Genomic DNA, 14,566 nt, shown 5'->3' with positions numbered 1-14,566 from the left:
TAATGCTACGAAGGAGCAAAGACGACAGCACTACGTATTGTCAATGTGATTTATTCGGTCACTGTTACCTTTATATCAATGTTGAAGATAAAACTGTGATCATGGCGAAGACGATTTTTTAATCAGAAAAAAGGGTGTAAAATAAGTCGAAGCAGATTGACTTTTTGGGATGGATTTTTTTTTTCATTGTATTTTTCTTTCTTGCTTTGTCTGGCACAATTCAAAGACACCTATCCAGATCTTCATCCTACACCGATGGCTGCTCCCCAATTTGTCACTTTAAAAAAAATCAAAAGAAAAAAATGTCTTGGAAGCAATAGCTAGCATTAACGAGGGAATTGATCAAATCACTTAATATTTATTTTAATTTACCTGACAATGAAAAGTTTTTTTTCATAATTGATTAGTATGCCGTGAGTGAACTTATTCAATTTAACAAACACATTATCGTTGCGTGTGAAAGAAGAATATGGGCTGGTTTAAAATGAAATCTGATTTATTTACTCCTAATCAAAAGATCAATTGCCGCTCTACTCTATGATTTGTTCAAACCTATCACGCTCACAGTAACAGTTGCAGCGCGTTATTCTGTAAAGCCATGCTGGGCTAATGCCTTGCCAAAGTGAGTGAGTGAGTGGAAGAGAGAAATTAAGAGAGAGAGAGAGACAGAGAGAGAGTGTGAGAGAGAGAGAGAGAGAGGGGGGCAGACTAGGAAAACTCACGCGACGTTGGTTGCGCTGGTCATCTCAAGGAATAATAAATAGATCATTGAAATGCGAACGTGCTTATGTTGTGATCCCGAAACAAACAATTATTTTTTTGTTCGTACATACTGTGAATATCATAGAAACTGCGGACTTCAAGCGGATAACGAAGGATTTAATTTCTGGTGTAAAGAAAAAATATTCTAATTTTGGCTTATTAATTAGGAAAATACAGGTAACTACATATTCGATTTGGAAGGGGAGGGGGGGGGGGAGGGGACAACTAAAACCCCCGAAGTATTTTTTTTTTATAATGACATTTAGATTATTGAGATGTTATTGGTACTATTCTTAACTTAGCGGTGCATCAAGTAAGTATTGAGCAGCGGAAAAAAGAGCAAACAACGTAGATACATAAAAAACATTTTTGAGTCAAAACTTACATATCCAATAACAATAGCTTACAGTATAAATAATATGCCATAATATTTGCTGATCGCTTCCCGACTCTTACAAATTATCATTGTATTCATTTTAAAAAAGTGTATGTACATGAACAAATACTAACAAACAGCAGTGTTTTACAAATATATTTTCTGTTCATTCATCTCATAGGAAAATTTAATAATCCTTTTCAAAGAAAATCTGAAACAAGATACTCGTCAAATGAAAGAGAAAAGCCGCAAAAATTGTAATTCTGAAGTACAAAGACAAACCGCATTTATTTTGTTTTTGGCCAGAAAATTATTTTCTCACTTTTCGGGCCATATATAGACATGTTTCTCGTGCAAAAGGAAACATTATGAAAGATACAAGTCGAACGTGGTTTATCCAAATAATTTAATGTCTTTGCTATCTGTATTTGCAAAAGAAAGTTTTTAATATTCATAATATGAAGATTACTGTTAATGACATTTCCTTGTTCGAGATTTTGATAGACCTTAATTAGTGAGTTCCCACAAATTTGATGAGCCATACTATCTATAGGGCATCATATCGGATGAATGTGATATGCAAAAATACAAGGACCGGGGAAAAATTGTGTAATCCAAAATATTGGCATAAACATTGCCATCCTGTGTTTATATAATCGATCTTCTATCCTATGTGGTAAATGCCTAGTTATGATAGTGTCATTTATAATAATAATAATAATAATAATAATAATAATAATAATAATAATAATAATAATAATAATAATAATAATAATAATAAAAATAATAAAAATAAAAACAATAATAATGATAATAAACAATAATATAATAATAATAATAATAATAATAATAATAATAATAATAATAATAATAATAATAATAATAATAATAATAATAATAATAATAATAATAATAATAATAATAATAATAATAATAATAATAATAATAATAATAATAACAATAATAATAATAGTACTACTACTACTACTACTACTACTACTACTACTACTACTACTATAATAATAATAATAATAATAATAATAATAATAATAATAATAATAATAATGATATAGCACTTGTATTTATAGTGCATAACCATGACTAGGCCATGATCTAAGCACTTTACAGTTACAAGAAAGACGATCTAAAATATTACTAATATGCACACACACACACACACACACACACACACACACACACACACACACACAAACACACAAACATACCGTCATAGTTTACTCCTTTACTTTGAATTGTTTATCCTGAGAAGTTTTATGGTTTTTAATATAAACTGTCTGCATGTTTGCAAAGGAGTAGCGAGTCAATTCATAGAGTCATCCGATTAAATTCCAAGCCGGGTTGAAAATGTGACCCACCGTCTCAAAACGGTATTATGTCGGGTTGAACCAGATGCTAAAAAGGCAAATTAAAGCTAAACTGGTCAGAATTCTGAATTATTGGTATTCAACAGACTAAAATATGATATTCATTCTCCTCAATAAAATATACAAACTCAACCCAAGTTTAAATTTCTGGCTATAAATTCAATATTCAGCATTTTAATCATCCTGACATAATACCGTTTTGAGACGAGGGCTCCCAAATATGCTTTTTATTTTATTATATCAATCTATTTATTCCTTAATTTATCTATTTTTGTCGCCGATCTCCTAATGTGACAATTAACTTATTTTTGGGTCTCTTTATGTTTGTCATGTTAAATATAGCCGACGTAATCAAGAATAAAAGTCACCCTCCATTATTTCAAATGATAAATGAAAATATCCCCTTTATTCATCCAAGTGAAAAGTGATCCAGGACTTTGCCCCGTGCATAGCAATGATAAACATACCAGCGGAAAATAGGGACGCCGTAATGGTCGTTCCATATAAGCAATCGACCATACGGCGCATTGTTCTACTTTTGTTTCTACTATATTATGAATGTTGTTCTATCAGGGCAAAACTTAACTGACAATAGACAAAAAAAGTGAGTTTCACGTTTACATTATTAAATTAGAATTAAATTGAAAATGTCTATTAATGAGAGCGAATCGAGTCTCTTTACATTGCAAAGAATTTAAATTTTGATATTCAAGTCATTTTGACGTTGAAATCAATTCATTTTACATGCTTTATCCAGACATCATTCCACCATTCATTATCACAGACCCCCCCCCCCCCCCCCTCCTCACGATACTCCAGTTGGTAGAGCACTCTCTTCGCTGTTAACGGCCAGGTACTCATTTTACACCTGAGTACGGTGAGAGAATATGAGTAAAGAGCCTTTTCCAAGGACTCAACTATGCACCGAGCGAGGCTCCAACCCAGGACCTTCCGATCCGAAAGCGAGTGTTACACCACAAGACCACATAGCCGCACAAACCGAGATAGACTTCGGCTCCGTGAATCTAATGGCTCTTTATCCCAATATTATACTCTATGACTAGAGTTAGAGACGATCTTTTTTGGAATCGTGGATGGCTCATACGGTAGAGTCACGCTCTCCACGGCCAGGCGGAATTGTCGTACCAGTAAGGTCGCAGGTTCGAACCCCCATCGCCTCCGAGAAATTTTTATTCTCTTTTGTCCTCTGGCACTTTCCTACTCTCTTCATCTCTTGACAATATACTCTATAGATAGAATGCGCTTGGCCAAGGAGTTCACAACATTGCCATCCGGAAGTATAACGGACCAACACACAAACTCTGTGTAACCATGAACGTTTATAGTCTGGTTAATACAGTTTAGTGAGAACAACTTACAAACGCGGATGGCAAAAACAGTAACAAAGGCCTGAGTGACGTCATCTTCGAACTATCTATTGAGGCGATAGATCGTATATTTGACCAACCTTCTCAAAACGGCATCATGAACCTGACCTGAAATTGCCATGTTAGTCTTGCGACCAACTGTTTCAAGATTCGCGGCTTTACATTTATATATTATTCTGCCAGACACTCGTCTTCGGATCTGTAGCAGGTACATGATTGAGACTCGCTTTGGGCAGCCCAATGTTGAGTCCATGGTAAAGGATTATAACTCATATTCTCTCAAAGTGCTCAAGTGTAAAATAAAACGAGGACATGGCCGTTAATTGCGTTTTCTTTGTCAAGTTAAGTTACGTATATTAATAATAACAATAATAATAATAATAATAATAATAATAATAATAATAATAATAATAATAATAATAATAATAATAATAATAATAATAAGAAGAAGAAGAAGAAGAAGAAGAAGAAGAAGAAGAAGAATAGTTATAATAATAATAATAATAATAATAATAATAATAATAATAATAATAATAATAATAATAATAATAATAATAATAATAATAATAACAACAACAATAATAATAATAATAATAATAATAATAATAATAATAATAATAATAATAATAATAATAATAAAAATAATAATAATAAAATAATAATAATATAATAATAATAATAATAATAATAATAATAATAATAATAATAATAAAATAATAATAATAGTAATAATAATAATAATAATAATAATAATAATAATAATAATAATAATAATAATAATAATAACGTTTTACCCCGTCTAAATAGGCATCAAGCGCCTTACTGTTGTGATGTCTTTTCCGTCAAGATGAGTTTTGCTGTTAGCTTGGGGTCCCTTGAAGAATAGATATTGCTCTAGCTATATAAACTATAAAAGCTCGAATTTTTAAAATGTCGGGATGAAGTGATAAAAAATATTCGAGTGTTAATACAAAAAGACGCCCTATTGGCTACTCGCATTGTATGGAATGGAAATAAGGCTACATAATATGGCCGGCTTGGGGAATAAATGAATGTTCATATTCATTTATTTCTAAGTGATACTAAAGTGCTAGAGGATGTGGAAGTAATAAAGAAAATGAATATAGCAGCTTCCCCCCTTCTCAAAAAAAAAAAAGATCAAAATACTAAACACCGAACGTTTCGGGCTCAAAACCCTTCTTCAGGAAACAATTTAAAATGATAAAAACATAAATACATTATTAGAAAATAAAAAAAAAAAACAAAAAAAAAAAGAACAGACCGTCGGCAGAGAAAATTTTCGCACGTCATTTCTCTAATAAAATATTGGAATGTAAACTGAAAAAAAAAATAATAGAAAAGTAATGTTCGCTACACCTCGGATAGGACGCTCGTCTATCGCAAAAAAATCTTTCCGCCAGATATAACAGACCTAGCTATCCAAATACTGATGTGCGGACAGGGGTGGGGAGAGAGAGAGAGAGAGAGAGAGAGAGAGAGAGAGAGAGAGAGAGAGAGAGAGAGAGAGAGAGAGAGATTGGTAAAAAATCCCGCCTTCGCCCTGGATTGACCTTGGTCCCTCTACTAACTGAGTCATTGCGACTCCCAAACGAAATAAAGAAGAGTCGTTTATTTATTTCTAGTTCGTATCAACATTCAACATTATACCAATTTGACGTGTTGGGTCATATTTGAATTATCCACTACTAAACGATTAAAATTGCTCATTTGATTAATCATTCCTATTTTATGCTATCACCTGCGAATAATTTTTAAAACAAGAAGCCACCCCTACCTTACTAATAATAAAGTAGGAGAGATCAGTCTAGATAGCGCTAAGTGCATGTTCGTTATCACTAAAGAGCAAGTGACTCGTCAATTTTACCTTTGGTGAAAAGGGGAAAAAAACAAAGGATGGAGGGGTAAGGGAAGCGGGGGGGGGGGGGGGGGTTGGGAGTGAAGGGGGGGGGGGAGGTAGAGAGTAGGATCGACTTCTTGAGTCACCCTGTGCCCCAGAAAAAATATTCTGCATTGTTGCGCGTGCATATCGATGAGTACCTACTTGCCTTTTTAAGTTGAGTAAGAAAACAATAGTGTCGAAGAGTACTTTTTGTTATGACTAAATATTTAAAAAACGCAATATCCACTAAACGTGTTGAAAGCGTTTCTCAAAGGGTTCCTAACAAACTGCAACGGGTAACATGTAGGATGAGACATGACGCCTGTTAGGCGGTAATTTTTCCCCGACGATGTAAGTTAATGAGTGACGATCTGTACTCTATAACGGCGACAAATGATTCACTTTTAATCCATAACTTCTCCCGTCATAGTGATAAATTCAGATTTGGACGCTTTGTATCAAGGGAGCTGCAACAACGTGTGGCTTTAGCTTCGTTGGAAGCTGTTGTTATTGTTTTCTTGAAGACCCCCCCCCCCCCCCCCCCCACCTCCCCCCGGCAGCCCCGTAAGATATAAAGTCAGATTAGATCGAGGACAGCAGCATATCTGATGGAGTGCAGATATATCATCGTAGCGAAGAAGAAGAAGAAGAAGAAGAAGAAGAAGAAGAAGAAGAAGAAGAAGAAGAAGAAGAAGAAGAAGAAGAAGAAGAAGTAGATCAGATAAAAAAGAATATAATAAAATAAAATTGCCTTTATTCATCCCATAGGAGAAATTTGTCTCTAGCGTCTATTCCAAAGGAAGACTGGAATAACCCAGGCGTCAGCCGCAGTGCAGCGCCGAAAATTGAGCTATGACGAGGTGACTTGCTCAGGACTACATAGTGCAACGGTAGGTTACCGAACTCGGTGCTTTTAGGGTATGAAGAAAAGCAATAATGTAATATTTTATCTACAATTTATTAATAGAGAAGGAAGGTCTAAACGTTTTGGTGTCCCGAACACAAAGTCGGGGATTTAAATGCCCGGAGATAAGAACCATGCCTCTAGACTAAAACTTGAGCTTTCCATAAAGAGCAATATCCACTAAATGACTTGCTCAAAGCGCTTCGCAAGGGGTTCCTGGACAAAAGCAACACTTAGCATGTAGGACATGACACCTGTTAGGCGATATTACACTTTTTTTCGGATAGAGCTAACGCTGTTAACGGCTAAGTACTTATTTTACGCCTGAGTAGGATGGGAGAATGTGAGTAAAGAGGTTTTTTTTCCCCCCAAGGACTCAACTATGCCGCGATCAAGGCTCGAACCCAGACACTTCCGATCCGAAAGTGAGTGTCATACCACAAGACCACATAGCCGTATAAGTGTAAAACCGCATTCCGCCATGAATAGATTTAAGTAGACTACACGGAGAATTGTGTAGGTCAATTTGATAGATGTTTATTTATTTATTTTTAAAAATATGTTTACTTGTTGGTTGGTTCTCTCTCTCCCCCCCCCCCCCCCCCCCCCCCCCCCCCCCCATTAAAAGTTCACATGGTTCAACGTTCCATCCGTTTTGAGTTTATACATTGAACAATAATAAAGTTCATCAGGGGAAATTGGCACCGCCTTCCAGTTTTGTGTTAAGGATGTCGATGACGTCACAAAAACATACACAAAGCAGATTTTTTATTGTTAGTTGGCAATTATTTGTTACCGGAACAGCAAGCCGAGCTCCCCTGTACGCTTTAACTCATCTTGAACAAAGTGTTGGCAAAAGATCATCTCAGAAAACTATTTAGTGTGTATTCCAAGGAGTTTTCTGAGATCATAAGGCAAACCGTGCTGTAAAAAAAACTATGTGTGCGCTGTAACAATAGAGCACATATAAATAGTGAATCAGAAAGGTAGAGTCCTTTGCTAATAATATGAGTCAGGCACTTGAAATTGATATTTATTAAAAAGCTACTTATGATAGGCTGCCAATAGACGTTAACACACACACACACACACACACACGCACACACAAACGCACGTACATTAACATACATACATAAACCATATATATATATATGTATATATATATATATATATATATATATATATATATATATATATATATATACATATATATATATATATATATATATATATATATATATATACATATATATTATTGATGGGTGTCCTGTAGTTCAGAAATTGCTCTATAATGATAATATTATAAGATATATATATATATATATATATATATATATATATATATATATATATATACATTTGTGTGTCTGCGCGCGCGCGCGCGCGTGTGTGTGTGATAACATGATAACATGATAACCTGTATGTGTGTATGCATGTTTGTAAGTATATTAGTACACTTACCTTAATCCGACGTTACAAAATGTAATGAGGTGTGAATAAAGTAATAGGTTTAGAAAGTTAAAATCACTATAAATCTAATGATCGATAATTAGTTTTTGGTTTATTACTCATTATTTAACGCATAAGAACTTATTAAAAAAACGATTATCGTCACTAGTTTTTTTTTTTCAAAATAATTTAGCATTGGAGCTTTTTGTGGCAGATGTTACATGATAAACGACATTTTGGCACAGCCTCTATGACAATTTTTGAAATAATATAAGTCCAGTTTAGTTTGTTTGTTTGTTTTTTTGTTTTGTTTTTTTTTAACAACTTTACAAGACACTGTATAATACATGGCATAAAGCCGAAATGAACATATATATCAGTGGGAGAGGGTGGCAAGAGTATAATTGATGAGCTAAATTATGATTGTGGGTGTCAGCTGGGAGAAGGATGGCTCAGTTGGTAGAGCACTCGCTTCACACGCAAAAGGACGGAGATCGATCCTGGATACAGTCGACATTTTTTTTCTTCTGACCCTACTCTCCATCCAACAATGATTGGGTAGTTAGGCCTGTTAGATCTGTCGGAAAGTACTATCCAAATGATAGCAAGCAATTGCTATTGTCAGTTTAATGCTATATAAAAACCGGGATGAACTCCGGCTCCATGGGTTTATTAATAGCAATGAAGGACTACTAAGAAGTGGGCCACACTGTTCATCAATTTGACCAGACGCTTGCAACACAATTTTTACCGGGTCTATTAATACAATCCGACGAGACACATGAGCCTAACATTTTATTTTGTTTTTTACTCCTCAATCACATTATGGCCACAGGATAACCAGCTAAACGCGTCGGCACGTACGAAGTCTTTTCTCTGCTATCTACCAAAACCAATTAACAACAACTAATCCAGAGAGAGTATACAATTCATTCATTTTATCACCCAAAAGCCATCTAAGGGTCGTTTGAACCCAATCAGTGAGGCACGGATATCAAGAAGACGTCGGATCGGAACAACCTCGTAAAATATCCGTTAGTTCGATTTATTCATATTGACCATGTCATATGCGTACATGCCCATACCCATAATGAACCATAGATTCGCAGACAGGTGCAATATCTTTTAAAAACAGATGCGTCATGTCATTATGTCTCTTCCTACAAATCATAATATAAGGTGTAGCTGTTGTTTTGGAACCTCTTGTAAAGTGCTTTTAGCACATTTTGTGGATGTTGCTCTATATCATATTAAAACTATTTTTTCTAGTTAACTAAAAGAAAAAAAAGCTTTTTAAAAACTTGAGCTTTGATATAGCGCAATGTCCACTAATCGTTTTGCAAGGGATCCCTGGCCAACAGCAATACTTAATGTATAGGACGACATATGACGCCTGTTAGGTAATATTACATTTTTGCCAACAGAGTATATGCTGTTAACAATCAGGACCTCATTTTACACCTGAGTACGGTGAGACACTTGCCTTCGGATTGGAAGGTCCTGGGGTCGAGCCCCATTCTGAGCGGCGCATAGTTGGGTCCGTGTAAAAGCCTCTTTACTCACATACATATATATTTTCTCACCGCACTCATGTGTAAAATGAGCACCTGGCCGTTAACAGCGTTGTATCTGTCGGAACAAATATAATATCGCCTAACAGGCGTGATGTCTCGTTCTACATGTTACGTGTCCGTCAGGGATCCTTTGAGCACGTTTAATGGAAATTGCGCTATATAAAAGCTCCGTTTTTTAAATTTACAAAATCTAAAATTTGACATTTCTGGTCATTTTAAAATCAAATTCATTTTTTTCCATTTGGTTCATACTGAAATAATAGCATTTAAGTCGACGGGTCACATAGGAAGACAAACGGCTTACAAAAGACCTCACAATGAAAACATAATCCATATCAGATCCGAGATCGGTGAGCTAAGAACTCGATCAATATAATATATGGTCAAAATAGGATCAAATTGAACTCTACAATTGTTTCTCCTAATCTATTGGACAGGGCTAATCATATTAATAGATACGATTGTCTCTACCCATCCCCAAGTGGAAATCATTTGTCTTTAAGGTGTATAATATATAAAGAAATGGAATCTGGATGAGAAAAGTAACATCGTAACAAATGTGACGATTTTCCAATAGGTGGTAAGGAGAGGGTTAATATATCATCTGATCCGCCGCATCTCGAAATAAATATCATACTCCGACGGATCAAAACGCCACTCATTGTTCTAAGTCTCAAACATTCTAATAAATGTAACTCCCAATCTAGTAGCCAAGCAAGTATTATATTTATCACAATTTCCACATTGTTCCAATGTCCAATTTTGATCAGGGAAACCAAATTTAAACATATTATTCGAAACTTCCATCGGTTCTTAATCATTTTTTTTGTTCATGGAAACATAATATCCTCTTTAAAAATCTGAATTTGTGAGCAGCTAAGAAACTGTTTGACCTGATCAGCAGATGCGGGTCAAAATTCGCTTAATAATTATTCCTCTACTCTATTAAACAGAACTAATCTTCCCTCTGGTTGGCTTAAGCTTACAACAAACAGAGGAATGACGTCAGAAGCAATCTACCTTTTGATATATCAGATCGCCTATATATCTCAATATAAATATAATCAGAAGGGTCAGAATGGCCCTCTTGCCTTACCGTCTCAAACATCCCAATAAAATATTGCTATCCATCCAGGGCCAGGTCTTTTCATAAGGCAGAACATGTGTGATTGACGAGAGACGAGAAATCCTGTGATTTTCTCTTTCAGCAACATTTGAATAGCCAGCATCTTTATTGTCATTGATTGTTGTTGACTTTTTGGCATCTCTCTCTCTCTCTCTCTCTCTCTCTCTCTCTCTCTCTCTCTCTCTCTCTCTCTCTCTCCCTCTCTCTAACTCTCTCTCTATCTATCCATCTTTCTTTCTATCTATCTAGTTATCTATCTATCCATCCATCTTTCTTTCTATCTATTTATCTAGTTATCTATCTATCTATCTATCTATCTATCTATCTATCTATCTATCTATCTATATATATATCTATATATCTTTCTATCTATCTATCTGTGATCCTTTTATATCTAGTCTCTATCTCTCATTTTCTTCTTATAATGTACCTATCTATTCACCTATTTGTCTATCTATCTATCTGTCTCCGGTCCATTCATCCATCAAGTTAATTAGTTCTCTTTGACATAACCTCTTGTTTTATTTACCTATCGCTCTTCCTTCACCCATCCCCCCCCCCCCCCCCCCCCCCCCCCCCCTTTCTTAATCCTTTCGCTCTGGAATTCCGTCTCTGCTCTCTCTCTCTCTCTCTCTCTCTCTCTCTCTCTCTCTCTTTTTTTTTTTTTTCTCTCTCTCTCACACACACACACACACACACTCTCTCTCTCACTCTTTCTATTTATTTATCTGTCTATCTATCTATCTATCTCTTTCTCTTTTCTTCTCTTCTCTCTCCCTCAATCTATATCACTCTCGAGTATATCTCTCTTCTCTAAAACTCTCTCTCTCTCTCTCTCTCTCTCTCTCTCGCTCTCTCTCTCTCTCTCTCTCTCTAACTCAATAAATCCACTCATCTATCTCTCCTCTCTATCTATCTTCTCTATCTATCTATCTATCTATCTATCTATCTATCTATCTATCTATCTATCTATCTATCTATCTATCTATCTATCTATCTATCTATCTCTCTCTCATTATTTCATTAAAGGCTAGCGGTTAAATGATTTCGGTAAAGACTCCATGTTGCCTCAAAGTTTCTTAGGATTCTGCGCCCACGAAAGTCACAATCATTGAGTAGCTGGATCGGTCTTAAAACTTGCAAAAGACCAATATCTTTAAAGACTTAGTATTCCATCGCTAAAATTTACATCTTGATAACAAAGATGTGTGCTCCCTGAATAAACATCATTAGGAGGGATCATAGCTGGAGGGAAGTACCGCAATACACTATCGTCATACCAAATGGATAGCAAGCAATTGCTAGTGTCCGTTTAACACCACAGAAACTGGTTCAAACTCTGACTCATGGCTCTAAAGAACTACTATTTATCTCATTCTCACCCTTTCTCTACCTCCCTTATCCTCTCTAATCTTTATTATTTCTTTGCCCACCCCCCCCCCCCCGCCCACCTTTTCACCTTCTCCCTACCCCCTTTTTCTTTTCCAAACCTTTCCAACTCATCGTTATTTCTTCCCCCCCCCCCCCCTTCCCCTCGTCCACCCCCCTTATACCCTTTCAAAACCTTTCCGACTCATCTTTATTTCTTCAACCCCCCCCCCCCCCAACCCAATCCCCATCGTCCCCACCCACCCATTATACCCTTTCAAAACCCTTCCAACTCATCTTTATTTTTTATACTTCTAATGTCGTCAAGATAATCAGACGGATAATCTGCCACTACCTGCTTTGGCAACATTAGCATCCGATAATAATATTATGATCTCCCTTGCATTCAATCTATGCATTATTGGCAATCTATAACACCGTCTCTGTCTCCTCTTGTCTCTCCTTTTTTTTTCTCTTCTTCTCTTCTGAGGCTTATGCCTAGTGTTATGGCACTTGGCTTGTGGCCAATGAATCCCGGGTTTGAACGTAGACATCGTAAAGTTATAGCCTGACACTGACCAAAAAATGATGTCAAAAGGCCAGTCTTTTGCCACAAAAAGAAAACAAATCGTGAGTTGTATTCAATAGTTCAACCAATGAAATAACTTGTTTCCTTGAGCTCTACTAACGACAACTCACTAGACGTTGCACAAACATAAAAAATGACGTCAAACTGCCAGTCCTAGAGGGTTCTCGTGTCAGGCTATATGTTTACTATGGCTTTGGTTTGAATCAGACTTGGGTAGTGCGAAGTTCGGTCCCCACGAACAAAGTATTTTTACTGACATTTTCTCATCACATCCCGGGTCACATGCTTTCATTCAAGAAATTGAAAAATCATTAAAAGACAACAGCTTTTACGTCTTATCTCGATAGATACCTGCCAACTTTGAAATCTAAAAATTCGCAATTTTTAGGAAATAAAATTGTAGTCACTATATATATATATATATATATTATATATATATATATATATATATATATATATATATATATATATATATATATATAACTTTAAAAATCAACAATTTACCCTCATAAGGATTAACTCTCTCCTTACCAGCCATTTTCAGAATAATCCCCAAAACTTCACATTCAACTAACACATAAATATATTTTTTTATCACGAAAACATAATAGCAGTAAAATTCTAGCGATAAATAATTTCTTTAGCAAAACATGCTCTACAACACACTATTCATTTTCTTTAATTTTTATGATGTACAAGAGAGATTTGAATAAGAAAAATGTTGGTTGTATCGTAACGAATGTGACGATTTTCCTATAGTTGGTAAGGAGAAGGTTAAATAACACTTCAAAATCCTTCAGATCCTGTAGTCTGACATCACCTTTCATTTGATGTAAGTTTTAATGACTTAGAGATACTCATAAAGTTCTGAAAATAGAGACAATATTTCGAAATTTTACGAATTTTTCGTAATAGTAGGCGGGTCTGCTTCTGATATAATCACTTGTTGACGGTTATTTTCTAGAAATGTGTTAGCGGCTATGTGTTCTAGTGGTATGACACTCGTTTTCGGATCGGAAGGTCCTGGGATCGAGCCTCGCTCGGCGCATAGTTGAGTCCCTGGAAAAGGCTGTTTACTCACATTCTATCACCATACTCAGGTGTAAAATGAATACCTGGTCGTTAACAGCGATGTCTCTGTCCGAAAAAAAATGTAATATCGCCTAACAAGCGTCATGTCTCGTTCTACATGTTACTTGTTACTGTTGGTCAGGGAGCCCTTGTAAAGCGCTTTGAGCACGTTTAGTGGATATTGCGCTATATAAAAGCGCAAGAAAAATGCTCAAGATATAAAAGAAATTGTATTTATATAAAATTCCGATTATGCTGAAATCTGAAATATTAGATATTTCGAGACATAATTATCTGACCTTCTGTCTCAAAATGGTATTGTGTCGGGATTTGTGGTCTTGTGGTATGTCACTCCTCTTCTAATTGGAAGGGCCTTTGTTCGTGTGCTGCTCTGAGCGGCACATAGTTGAGTCCTTGGAAAAGGCTCTTTTACTCGCGTTCTCTCATCGCACTCAGGTGAGTACCTGGCCGTTAATTGATATCGTCCTATATGTTAATTTTTTGCCATTGCCATTGGGACCCCATGTAAAGCGATTTGAGCGCGTTTAGTGAATATTGCTCTATATAAATGCTCAAGGTTTTTGTTATTACTTTAGGATAAAAACGAAGTCGAAAAATGGTTTGAATCAAAAAAATTTGAATTTTGAAGTTTGAGTTGTTTTGTCGAATTTTTA

The 14,566-nt window shown here is 35.5% G+C and overlaps 1 protein-coding gene across 2 annotated transcripts in view; it reads left to right on the top strand.

Moving 5' to 3' along the window:
• Positions 1–674: 674 nt before the first annotated feature.
• Positions 675–14,566, top strand: part of LOC144967178 (potassium channel subfamily K member 18-like) — a 125,764-nt gene continuing 111,872 nt past the window's right edge. Inside the window, exons 1-2 of one of the 2 annotated variants that reach the window (XM_078904105.1) lie at positions 675–939; positions 6,580–6,701. The gene's annotated coding sequence lies outside the window, so the exon portion shown is untranslated. The remainder of the gene's footprint in view (positions 940–6,579; positions 6,702–14,566) is intronic. The other variant, XM_078904106.1, reaches the window with a different exon arrangement.

Source organism: Berghia stephanieae, chromosome 3 (assembly GCF_034508935.2).
Source record: "Berghia stephanieae isolate SIO BIC M18660-M18661 chromosome 3, UCSD_Bste_1.3, whole genome shotgun sequence".
In the NCBI taxonomy this organism is placed as follows: Eukaryota; Metazoa; Mollusca; class Gastropoda; order Nudibranchia; family Aeolidiidae; genus Berghia; species Berghia stephanieae.
This window is presented reverse-complemented; position numbering and strand designations above follow the sequence as displayed.